The sequence below is a fragment of the Cyprinus carpio genome, chromosome B22 (genome assembly GCF_018340385.1).
Source record: "Cyprinus carpio isolate SPL01 chromosome B22, ASM1834038v1, whole genome shotgun sequence".
NCBI lineage: Eukaryota > Metazoa > Chordata > Actinopteri > Cypriniformes > Cyprinidae > Cyprinus > Cyprinus carpio.
Genome location: NC_056618.1, coordinates 7,870,912 through 7,884,431, shown reverse-complemented (window position 1 = coordinate 7,884,431; position 13,520 = coordinate 7,870,912).

Here is a 13,520-nt window from a genome sequence, read left to right as displayed (position 1 = left end):
TTCTGGGTGCTACTTAATGATAGCATTGCAAGTCAAAATTACTGGATTTAATGTTGAATGAATATTATTCTCATTCATGAAATAGTCTATCTGGATCACAACATTCATTTAAAAATGCATTTAGTATAGTTTTCTAGCAACACTGCTCCTTTTTGTTAGCTACTCCCCCAAACTGATGAAAACTAAAGGCATTATTATAACTGCCAAACATGTGCATGGTACTATAAATGTCACAATCTTAATCTTAAAGATTTGAAGAATCTTTTTTTCCCCTCTCTTTGTTTTCCCTGTGTACAGAAGAAAACTGTGTCAAACTTAAAACCATGGGCAGAAATGGAAAAACACCACACAACCACATGCTATAGACATAGACACACTACAGACACGTCAGACACAAACTCATGAACAGACATCAAACACAAACATACAGCAGCAGACACATTCTCATGCAGAAGATGTTTGTCCACCAAACCACATTTTACAGAATGAAGCGCTTCACTTCGACTTGTTTTGATTAACATTTTACATTTAGGGTGTGAAGATATACATGTCCTCAATTTGTTTTAGACCCAAAATATGAATATTCTATAATTTACTCACACTTATGTCTTTCCAAACCCATTAGACCTTCAATCATCTCCATTTTTGTCCATATAATGATCATTCTCAAGCATCAAGAAATGAAGGGAAGCGCACAAAAACCAGTGAAGTTTGTTCTTGCAAATCAAACAAGTACTTTTTTAAAGGGAGTTTAGGTGATTTGGTTTAAAACACATCATCCATATAAATTTGCTGCTGTTGTTGTTTTTGTGATTCTCACCAGTCCAGGAACTCAACCAAAGAGTGACTCTTAAGACCATAATGTGAGTTTCATAACAAAGGTGATCACACAGCTGTGTTTGGAACTGAAGTTTGATCATCATCTCATGATGACAGGTATATACTCCACATCATCCTCCTCTTTGACTTTCTATAAAAACATGCAACATAGTGCTGAAATGTTTTTTCTTTTTTCTTTTTTTTTTCAAATGTAACACATTTTCTTTAAAATCAAATTTTGAAATTAAGTAATATTAGGATTATAATACCTTTATATACATATTGTATCTCTAATGGTACCACTATGAACTCTTTTGGGGTAAATAAGGTACAGAGGTCTCATTTTGACATTTCTGCCGCAGTGACAAGCTATTGTAACCCAAAAGATACAATTTTTCATTCTGCTACATTAATAATTTTTGCTAAAATAACTAGGCAGTGGATCTGTAGTTCCAAGTATGCTTTTGACTGCAAATGTTGAAAGCAAGTGTTGTATTTTGTGTTTTTTAGGGACATTACATTTTAAAAATCATGTTTAGCATCTAGCATCTAGTTAACTGACAACACAAACTTGGTCTTGTTTTCTTTTTCTTTTGATTATTATTATTATTATTTTATTTTATACATTTACTGACTAAAGAGTTTTTAAGATATATTTAAGAGAGTTGATAGGGAAGTTTTCATATTGAATACATAATGTAAATAGGACCTACTTCATATTAAGTGTCCTTACTTTTAAATTAAGAATTTCATACAATGGACTTATTGTGTGCATACATATTTTTTACACTTTATACTTACATTTGAAAATACCATGCTGTTGAATACATTTGTAAGTATTTTTTGTGGGTACATCTATAATTACACTGTTGACCCTACTACCCCTTAAATCTAACCAGACCACCAAACCTGTCCCAAACCTTACCCATATCCCACCTTAGCAGAAAAAGTGTTTTGCAATTCAACATGAACACAATATGTACACTGTACCTAACAATTCATTATTTTATTAGTTAGTACATAGAATTTAAGGAACACCGTAAATATCTGATCTCATTTAACGTGTTTGACAGATCATTATACAGACATGAAAACACACATTCAAATCTGACTCACTGATGAAATCATAGAGAATAAATGCAGAGATTAAACTTTCTTACCAATTTGCGTGTTTTTTTCTTTTGTAGAACGTTGTCTCAGCATAAGTTAATTCTTCATCACAAGTCTGAACTGTTTAAAGGACATAATAAAGGACAATAAAGCACAAATAAAACACAAGCGATCTGTTTTTCACAACATACTGTAACAGTACAAATGTAAGCATTTTGTAAGGCCATTATTAAATTACAAGAAATTAATTAATTGCATTTATGTATTTGGCATGATAATGGTTCACACATACACACACACAGAGACAAAAGATCTTAGCAGAATATGCAATAATTATAACAATATTCATGACTTTTTAATTTTTATTGAAGCTCAACGAATTACATTGTCATTCCTAGAAATGTTAATTTGAAAACCAGCAGAGGGCTAAATGTTTAAACATATAATATTTCTAGAGCTATCAATTAATAAAAATATTTAGATTATTTTAAAAATACTTAAAATAAGGTAAAAGCAGTAGTTAACACTTGCCTTCTTGATCGGTTCTTCTACATTTCCTATAGATGCAGAAAATCTAAATTACAGCTACAATCAACAGAGATTCAACAGTAGCAGAAATCAACACTATTAGAGGAGAGTCTTCTTGTGAAGGAGAATGTAAGTCCAGTGCTGTAGGAATAAAGCTAGAAGTGAATGTGCCAGTCTGATTTACAACTAAATACAGAGATCATATCATAAAAGTGCTGCTGTACCTGAACATGTGTGACAGAGTTCAGTGATGTTGAGATGTGTGGTCTGGTTGCTGATGTGATTGTTGATCACACAGCTGTAGCTGTTGTTATCCTGATATTCCACCTCCAGAGGTAGAGAGAGACTGATGCTGAGATCAGACACACTGATGCTGGACAATAAACTGTTTCCTTTGTACCAGGAGAGAGTCACATGACCCACATTCACCACTGAACACACCAATGAACAATATGATGATGATGACGATGATGATGATGATGAAGAACATTGTGGAGAGTCTCTGGTGATAACAGGAAAAGGCAGAGTGTTTCAAAAAACATGAGGGCATTAAAGGGTTAGTTCAGCCAAAAATGAAAATTATGTCACAAACCCATAAGACCTCCGTTCATCTTCGGAACACAGTTTAAGATATTTTAGATTTAGTCCGAGAGCTTGCCAATCCTCCATTGAAAATGTATGTATGGTATATTGTCCACTTCCAGAAAGGTAATAAAAAACATCATCAGAGTAGTCCACGTGACATCAGAGGGTCAGTTAGAATTTGTTGAAGCATCGAAAATACATTTTGGTCCAAAAATAACAAAAATTACAACTTTATTCAGCATTGACTTTCTCTCCTGGGTCTGTTGTGAGCGCGTTCACGACGCTGCATTGACGCTGCTGACGTGTTTTCTTTGTTATTGGGCGCACCAGAAAACACGTCAAGTCGTACGTCAGCGGCGTCACTGCATTATTGTGAACGCACTCACCAACAGACCTGGAAGAGGAGAAAATGCTGAATAAAGTCGTAATTTTTTGTTATTTTTTGGACCAAAATGTATTTTCGATGCTTCAACAAATTCTAATGGACCCTCTGATGTCACATGGACCACTTTGATGATGTTTTTATTACCTTTCTGGACATGGACAGTATACTGTGCTTTCTGATCAAGATAAATTTTATTGTCAGAAGTCATGGAAGTTTCAAATTAAAACAGAGAAATAAATTCTAAGTAAATTTCAAGATATTGATTCATCTGGTATATAACAGTAGAAAACTTAAAGAAACTTAAAGAAATTAGACCATAAAAATCTATCTATCTTAATGTTCATAATGGTGGAAAACACTGGAATTTTTTTCATGACAGTCTGACTGGATACAGCATATTGGTGATGACAATCATCAATTATGGAGCTGTTCAGAGTCCAAGATCTGACTAAATATGTGTTGTATAATTAGTTCAGTTGATTACAATGAAAACCATTCTAAGAGCCAGTGGTTCTGTCATAATTAGTTAATATAAAAAAATTTCCAAACACTTTGTGCACATACATCTTTTTTCTACGGCAGCAATCAGTCACACACAGGCATCAATAATCAGAATATGAACCTCAACAATGGTGACGAAAAAAAAAAAAAAAAACATGCTGCAATGCTTGCTGGGTACTATTGTAGTACAAAACTCATCCATGGCTCCCAGCATGCTCTGCTGCATTTTTTTTTTTTTTTTTTTTTTTTTTAATGGTCACCATTGTTGAGGTTCATATGCTGATTATTGATGTCTGTGTGTGACTAGTTGGCACCATAGAAGACCAAAACTGTTTGGAAAGTCCTTTATATTAATTGATTATCACAGAACCACTGGCTCCTAGAATCATTTTTACTATAATCAATCCAACTAATTACACAACACCTATTTCATCAGAGATTAGACTCCTAACAGTTCAATAATTGATGATTATCATCACCAATATACAGTATAACAACCAACACCTAGTTACAGGTTAGGTAAAAAATGTTAGCCTGAAGGCACTGTAAGTTGCTTTGGACAAAAGCAGCGTCTAAGTGTGTGTGTGTGTGTTTTTGTCAAAACCTGATGATATTTCTTCTGGGCTTTCAAGTTACAACAAATATGTTTCAAAAACATATGGTTACAACAACCAGAGAAAAAATTAAGACAAAAGTCAAGGGTCAAGAGCCCAACTAGAGCAAACACTGATCTCTAACATGGTTACTTCAAATGAAACAATAAATCAACATCTAAACCTTAGTTAATTCTCAATAAGATCTTCTGTAGACGTCTGACAGTCAATCTGGTTATTAATAAGTGGAGCTGGTGATGCTGTTTGTGGGGTTGTTTAATCAGATCTTGAGAGATTTAATGTCTTTTATTTAGCTGGTGATGCTGTTTCTGGGGTTGTTTAATCAGATCTTGAGTCCTTTCTCTCTTTTCTTCAGTAATTCTGTTTTTTAACAGCAGCTGTTCATCACTAATTCACAATTATCACTTAATTAATCACTTAATTACTTAATTGCAATGTATAGCTTCTTTTTCTGAACTCAACTGAATTAAGTTCAGAGTACTCATAACTGTTAGTTTTTTAAAACTTAAATGGGTTTAAGGCAATCGGTTTCCCTCAAACGGTTTGAGTTAACATAACTTGTCAGGTTTTAGTGAGGCTGTGTCTGAAGTCAGTTGTAGTTCCTTTCTCTCTTTTCTTCAGGTAATTCTGTTTGTTAACAGCAGGTGTTCATCAATAATGCTTAATTATCACTCCTTTTAATCACTTAATTATTTAATTGCAATGTATATCTTCTTTCAGTGAACTCAACTGAATTTAGTTCAGAGTACTCATAACTATTAGTTTTAAAACTTAAATGGTTTAAGGCAATCGGTTTCCTCAAACGGTTTGAGTACACCTAACTTGTCAGGTTTTTAAGGATATCTGTTTACTCAAACGGTTTGAGTTAAGTTACTTGTCGGGTTTTACAGTGTAAATTAAAACAGTAATGACACACCCTTTTCATTTCCTTTCTCATACTCTGATGATATGAAATAATCAAATTTTCTAAAATTATTTAATTCATAATTCATTCTTCTATCTGAAAGACCTGATCGTCTTACTGTGGATAATCAACCCATTTAATTTACTATATTCATATGTTAGCCTAAAGATCAGCTTAATTTAACAAAACATCATTTCAGGGACATGGCGAGTTACAGGTTAATGTTTTTTTTTCTTCTTTTGTGCATTATAATGAAGGCTTTATAAAACTGTACAGCGTTTTTAGCTTTTTAAACAGCATTCTCCGTCCTACAACCAACTACACACACATTTCCTATCATGTATGTCTATGAAAGACGATCGAACCAATCAGAGTAGGTATGGGGCGGGGCTACACATACAACCCCGCCCCAGGTGCGGCACCGCCTCGATCTGCAGGCTGCAGCCGGGTGTACTTGACACTGTTATGTTTGGCTGAACAAATATTTTTTAAGTAAAGCTGACAATACACACTTTTTTGTTGAAATGAAACTAGATTAAAATAAGTTCAGATTGTTAAATTTATTTTTTTTAAGTAATTACAACATGAACGGATTAAGTAAAATTGGCAAAAGTGAAAGTACATTTTTTTGAGTGTAGACAAGTCCAGCTTTGTCGAGTCCAAGTCAAGTCCAAGTCCAAAAGTTTCGAGTCCAAGTCAAGACCAAGTCCAAATGAGAGAAAAAAAAGGATCCTCTTCAAGACCACATACTTAACTAATGTATGTGATGTGAGAGACAGCATCCTATTCTAAGAAAATCATTTTACATTATTATTTGTAATGATCAAAAATCATGTGCAAAGTAACAACTCTGTAGGACAGGGGTCTCCAAACTAGATCCTGGAGGGCAAGTGCCCTGCAGACTTTAGCTACAACCGGCCCTTAACACTATCTGGATGTTTCTAGTGTGTCTAGTAAGAGTTTGATTGGCTGGTTCAAGTGTGTTTAATCAGGGTTGGAGCTAAACCCTAAAGGACACCGGCCCTCTTGGACCGAGTTTGGAGCTGTAGGGTCAAATTATTTTATGTACTTTATTCACATTTTATTTACTTTATAATGCAGCTGTTGCTGACATTATGTCTTTGGTCAAAAATTAAAATGACTGATGCCTTGGCGCAGCACACACACGCAAAGCTCATGACAAAGGCGCGCAGTTAAGGCTAGAAGGGAAACGTTTGGCTCTACTGGGCATGCGCACATAAATACAGCAAAATTTTTGGCATACTGTACTAGGGCTTGTCGGAAACAATCGACTAGTCGAGCATGTATTAACCATAATGCATACAAAGAGTTTGCAAGTGCGTGAATTTTAGGATTACAATATTGCGTGGAGCTGTTACTTTCTATGACCTTATCTATGTTGCATGTAAAAATAAAATATGTAATGTAATAATTAGGCGTGTGCCTAAAGCCTAATACCTGGACCATGGCTTCAAAAACGAATAACGGACCAAGGAATAATTCTGCCTGGATAATCGGCTCAAGCTGGCACAGTCCGGTGTTTGCTAGATATCAGCTGAGTCATGTGATCAGCGCAATAGTATACACAGACCTCTAAAGTCACGAGTGTGAAGTGAATGAATATAAACTTTGAGTAAAAAAAAAAACGCAAATCAAACACCGCATTAGTGTTTTCCTCTCCGTGCATCTCTCTGAAATCAGAGCTTGGCAGGAGTAATATCACCTATAATAATACATCATACACGTTATATTATTTGTATATATTTAAAAGGCAATGATTTAAACCCACTGATCTATAATATATAGATCAGTGTTTAAACCTTAGGCTACGATATGAATGAAACAAGCACACGCGCTCACCAATCAAACAGCCGCGTTGCGCTTCTCAGTCTCTCAAAAAACCAAACCAGTTCTCTCTCAAAAGTAGGCTAATAATCAGCATAGAATCGGATACATTTTCTACTTGTTCTACATTTTTTTGCATCTTTATCTTTTGCTGGGTTTGCGCGGCACACGCACATTTGTTTAGTGAAGTTCACTAAACATTAAGACTCGCTTAAAGAGTTCTGCGTAATGAAAATGTGCGCTTATGGATTCAGTCGTGTTCAAATGATCACTAAATGTTTGTCATGACATCTCTCTGCTTGCATGATAAATATTATTTTAGAAATTAATAGTTATTTTAGTTTAACACGACATACTTGGTCAGTGATAACTATGAAAAACAAGATAAAAAGTCATAACGGTCTTGTCAAGTAGGTAGCCTATACGACGTTGTATGCGAATGCAGATACGAAAAATGTTGTGATTGCTACTGGCATGTTACATGAAAATTTATATATGTAATGTCATAATTATAAAGTTTTGCAAATTTACATATGTAATTGTTGCATAAGGCTATAAATTAATAAGTGCTTATTGATTAAAAAAAAACTATTTAATGGGTTTTCATTTACAATAGCATGAACCACGAGTAGTTTTTTTTTTTTTAAATAAAAAATCGACTAGTAGAAATCAGTAGTCTTGCAGCCCCTATACTGTACAACATTAATAAGTATTTCATTATTGGTAAATTTAAGGCTACCTAGGTGTAGACATAATAAAAACAATCTAACAAGTAGAAAATTAAATTACATCTAAACTTTTCAGAACGCAGCAAGTGCGCCGCTGGTCATGCACAATCCTTTCCCGTAACAAAATTGAAAGCTAAGCCAAGATGGAGAAACAGCTGATTATAGCTGTACAAGGATAGCCATTTTTAAAATGAATTCATTAGCAGAGCCTACTGCAAGGGATTTTTAGTGCAGGTAATGGTTTCTTAGCAACAGCAGACGCCACTGGAGCGCAAGGATAGAGCGCAAATGAGCTTTTGTTTTGAAGGAGAATTTTTTTTTTTTTAGAGTGGAGCTCGAGACCAACGAGAACATTTGGCGAGTCCAATGACTGACCAAGTCCGAGACAAGTCCGAGTGCAAACACCAACGAGTCCGAGACAAGTCCGAGACGATAGAAAAATGTCTGGAGTCCGGACTCGAGTAGGCCTAATACAGCCCTAGCTCATGGTTTATCTGTCAATCAGATGCGCTCTCGCGCACTGATCTATGCTCATGACGTGTTCTTTTATAATTATCATTGGCTGATAGAAATGTTTTAAAAATAGTATTTTAGATGGTAATAAGATCAAGACCCTCAATGACGTCATGATCTATTCTGTCATGCAGCGCTTAAAATGGTAGACAAGCCAGTTCCACCTTAAAATAACCTCTGAATCTTTTTTTCTCTTTCTCTATTTTTTTTTTTTATATATTTATATTTATCTTTTATCTCACAACTGTTGTAATTATGGCTTTGGTGAATTGTGCTTCTGAAACGGAAGGCTACATCCTAAAATTCAATTGATCAGTACCGACTCGTTTTCTTTGTTTATTTTCGTGAATTTAAATGATGTTTTATTAACAAGGTTCGGGAGGAGCACGTCAGATACTTAGCCTAATTAGCACAGGTGGAGCTCACTTAAGATAATCAACACAGGGTATAAATACAGCTGACTTATCAGCATTCGGTTTGCACCTTTTGCCATTATGGCAGACTCAGCGTTTCTCATTTAGAAGACGAGGTCTATATTGGGGATTTTTCAGTTCTCTAGCCAATCTGCCGGGCCCAGGATCGCTCCTTCTCCGCCAGACACCGCCGCGAGCTCCGTGTTTCATTGCGGCCGCCGCTCTGCTCGACCAGCCACACGCTCCCCACGACGCCGAGGCTAAACCTCGCATCTACCGGCGTCACGTCCATTTTTCCCCCGGCGTCCTTTTATCTTTAGGCTGTGCCTACAATTCCTCCTATCGGAAGTGGACCGCACGTAATCCCGAGGCAAACGGCGATTAATTCCGACGCTCAGTCCTCGCGAAGGTAAACAAAGCGGATCTGTACGATCTAAGTTATTAGTCTCCCAGCAATCCGCCAAAGCTCACTCCTAAATCCAAAACAACAGGGCGGCCAATATATCGGGCAAAACTCGCAAGGCCCCGAACTCGCCTCGCTCGACACCTCCATTGCCCCGCGGCACATAAAAACGGGTGTCCTTAAGCGCGGGCTCGCAGCAGCAGGCTGCTAACGAGCCTGGGCCGCGCCGCCGATCTCACCGCAGCAAAGCCCCACTGGTTTCCCGCTTCAACTCAACCTTTTGCCGTGGCTCATCCGGCCGCAGCGTCATCGTGCAGCCGGGCGTCAAGCTCTCGCGCTAGCGGCACAGTAAGTGTTGCAAATACATTTTTAGGTAAGTCGCTAAAAGTTGTCATGGGTTGCTGTTGGGACACAAGGATCTTGATATTATTTTCAGCCACGTCGCAAACGGCGCAGAATGCAAATAAATTTCTAAGGTTTTCTTAATTTCGCGAGTATTTTTTCCTGTATTTTAAGTTACACTTCACTCAGATAAACGGATGAAAAAGATTGATTTGCGAGAAAATGATTTCAGCTATTTACCTAAACGACTATCGATTATCCGCCTTTTTCCTCAACGCGGAAGTGAGCCTATGGGTGAGACTTCCATTTCATTAGCCGCTAAAGGTAAATAACGAGGAGAATAACAACGTGCAGTAAACAGTAAAACTGTTTGCAGTACAAACTAGAGTGTTCTTAATAAAGATAACAGATTAAAATTAATATGATAGGACACATCAATTGTTAATATCAAGCAGCTAAACCAACTGTTTTGTACAGCTAAAAATAAGGTTTACCACTAAGAAACAATCAACAAGCGATAATTCACATGTGACTTGAGTATTAGGCACGTCTCTCCAAGTCTAGCCAACGTGCGCATCGGCTAGTTTTTCAATACTTTTTTTTTTTTTTTTTTTTTTTATGCGCGTGATTAAGAGGAAATGCATGTGTTTTTAAACCTAATAACCTTAAAGTTGCACGTTCTATTTAAAAAAAACAAAAACCTGCTCCAGTTCTCGCTCCCTCAGGAGCTTTTCCCTACTTTCTCCACTGCCGCTGCAGTGTCCGCTCCCGCAGGAGCCTCTATCTATATTTCGCCACTGCCGCTGCAGTTCTCGCTCCCGCAGGAGCCTCTATCTATATTTCTCCACTGCCGCTGCAGTTCTTGCTCCCGCAGGAGCCTCTATCTATATTTCTCCACTGCCGCTGCAGTGGCCGCTCCCGCAGGAGCCTCTATCTATATTTCTCCACTGCCGCTGCAGTTCTCGCTCCCGCAGGAGCCTCTATCTATATTTCTCCACTGCCGCTGCAGTTCTCGCTCCCGCAGGAGCCTCTATCTATATTTCTCCACTGCCGCTGCAGTGGCCGCTCCCGCAGGAGCGTCTATCTATATTTCTCCACTGCCGCTGCAGTTCTCGCTCCCGCAGGAGCCTCTATCTATATTTCTCCACTGCCGCTGCAGTGTCCGCTCCCGCAGGAGCCTCTATCTATATTTTTCCACTGCCGCTGCAGTTCTCGCTCCCCGCAGGAGCCTCTCTCTATATTTCTCCACTGCCCGCTGCAGTGGCCGCTCCCGCAGGAGCCTCTATCTATATTTCTCCACTGCCGCTGCAGTTGTCGCTCCCGCCAGGAGCCTCTATCTATAATTCTCCACTGCCGCTGCAGTGTCCGCTCCCGCAGGAGCCTCTATCTATATTTTCTCCACTGCCGCTGCAGTGTCCGCTCCCGCAGGAGCCTCTATCTATATTTCTCCACTGCCACTGCAGTGTCCGCTCCCGCAGGAGCCTCTATCTATATTTCTCCACTGCCGCTGCAGTTCTCGCTCCCATGGGGCCCTCTATCTATATTTCTCCACTGCAGCGAACGCTTTCACAGAAGCCAAAGAAAGTAGAAAGAAGGGGAGAGAAGAAGAAGAAAAAAAAAAAAAAAAACCTGGCCCTTATCAAACAATAGCCTTTAAAATGACCTGAAATACATGTATAATAGCAATGAGGCCTTGGTGATCGGGTTAAATGAGGTATGAAAAGCAATTAACGATACCGTTCTACTGAACAAACTTAACGTACTTTAAACAATATAATGTACATGCATTGCCAAAAGCCTTCAAAGGGCCCGACTTCCCGATGATTCTTTCTCCATGTCACTGTGCAATTTAATCCTCGTTTGGCTAAACATTTAATTCAAATGTACACTTAATCTTGAATTTTTAAACTATTCTTTACAACAGAGGTGCTACGGCAATCATAAATCCTTGAATGTGGACATCAAAAGTTGCCATTTTTCATCCGAGCCCTCTTGATGTAGAAAATAAAAAATAATAATAATTTGACTTACTGTGGCAGGCAGATCACTCACTGTTCATGATGCACGAACTACTGGAGGAAAATCCCCAATACCGATTTGGGTGTTTATATGAACGTGTTTTGAGGGGAGCTGACTGTCTAATAAAAAGTTTACATGGTATAATTTCACGAAGCTTGTGAGAACATTCTGGTTTTGCTTCAAATTGGGTTATTAAATCAGATTAGGTGTATGATTATTGTTATATAACTAAATGATATGAAATGATATATACATGAATTATATAACTAAAATTAACTGTAATTACATATTTAGGTTAAAGATGTCATGCTTCATTTATTTTTCCTTCTCCTTTTTAGGAAACAAATCAAAGAAACAAACCAAATGACTTACCCAGTCATTTATATATATTAAAAAAAAAAAAAACATGCTGTAAAACAGCTATATTTTGGCTTAGGCTATCATACCGGTCCATACCCATTAACGATCAGCCCTTTCGATGCCCCGCCTTCTCAGTTTTGCACTAGCCACTGGTGTGGCTACTTGGAAAATTCTGGTGTAAGAAACTTCTAATCGATCCGTCAGCTCCGTATAACTTGCCGTTTTGAAACATAATCACCTCGATTACTCTTGATGATTTCAGAAATTCTGGAGGAAAAAAAAAAAAAAAAACCTGATATACTGTATGTCATGGGTCTTAGCACTTGGCTGGCAAAAGTCGACATCACCTCAGATTTCAGAGTTATGTTTATGCATCCAGATTCATAGCACTTATTTTGGGTACACTGGCACAGGAAATTCTATTTATTTAATTTTTTGTATGCTTTCGAATGCAAAGACTGCACCAAGATTTTCTGACACGTTATCGGAAGCAGCTCATCGGTTTTTAAACAGTTACACAAAGTAATCCTCATAGCATCTACCCATTTAGACAACCCAAATTGTTCTTAGTATTGAATTCCCTGGCAGGTGCTGCAAGAGCTTTCCCGGTCGAGTGAATGTTTTTCTTTCAACTATCAGTGTTGCTTAGCCATCCGTGCAGTGAGTATTGAACTCCCGTCGAATGCTGCAAGAGCCCTCCTGGTCAAGCGATCTTGGCCTTTAAATCCAACTACCGGCGAACCTGACCAGTCCGTGTCGTGAGTATTGAGCTCCCACTAGATGCCGTCAAGAGCCTCCCGGCTACACTCCCTTACTTAAAAAAATAATAAAATAAAAATAATAATAATTATAAGTAAATAAATAAATAAAAGCTTCACTGTCTGGCCAAATACTGGCCAGTCAACTTTACCTTTCTGTCTTATGTTCGGAGAGGCTTACCCGTTTGATGTCATGAGTATTTACCTCCCATCAGACGTCGGTGAGAGCCTCCTGTCTAGACAACATTACTTTTCCTTTCTATGGTCGGCGAGGCTTACCCGTTCGGCGCTGCGAGTATTGAGCTCCTGTCGGATGTCGGGTGAGAGTCTCCGGCTAGACAACTTTTTTTTCATCCTATGGTCAACAAAGGTTTACCCGTCCTATGCTGTGAGTATTGAGCTCCCATCGGACGTCGGCGAGAGCCTCCCGGCCACACACCCTTACCTTTTCCTCCTACAGTCAGCGAGGCTTACCCGTTCGATGCCTTGAGTATTGAGCTCCCATCGTACACCGGCGAGAGCCTCATGACAACACAACTTTACCTTTCCGTCTTGCGTCCGGAGAGGCTTATCCGTTCGGTGCCTTGAGTATTGAGCTCCCATCGGACATCGGCGAGACCCTCCCGGCTAGACAACCTTACCTTTTCCTTTCTATGTCCGGAGAGGCTTACCCATTCAATGCCTTGAGTATTG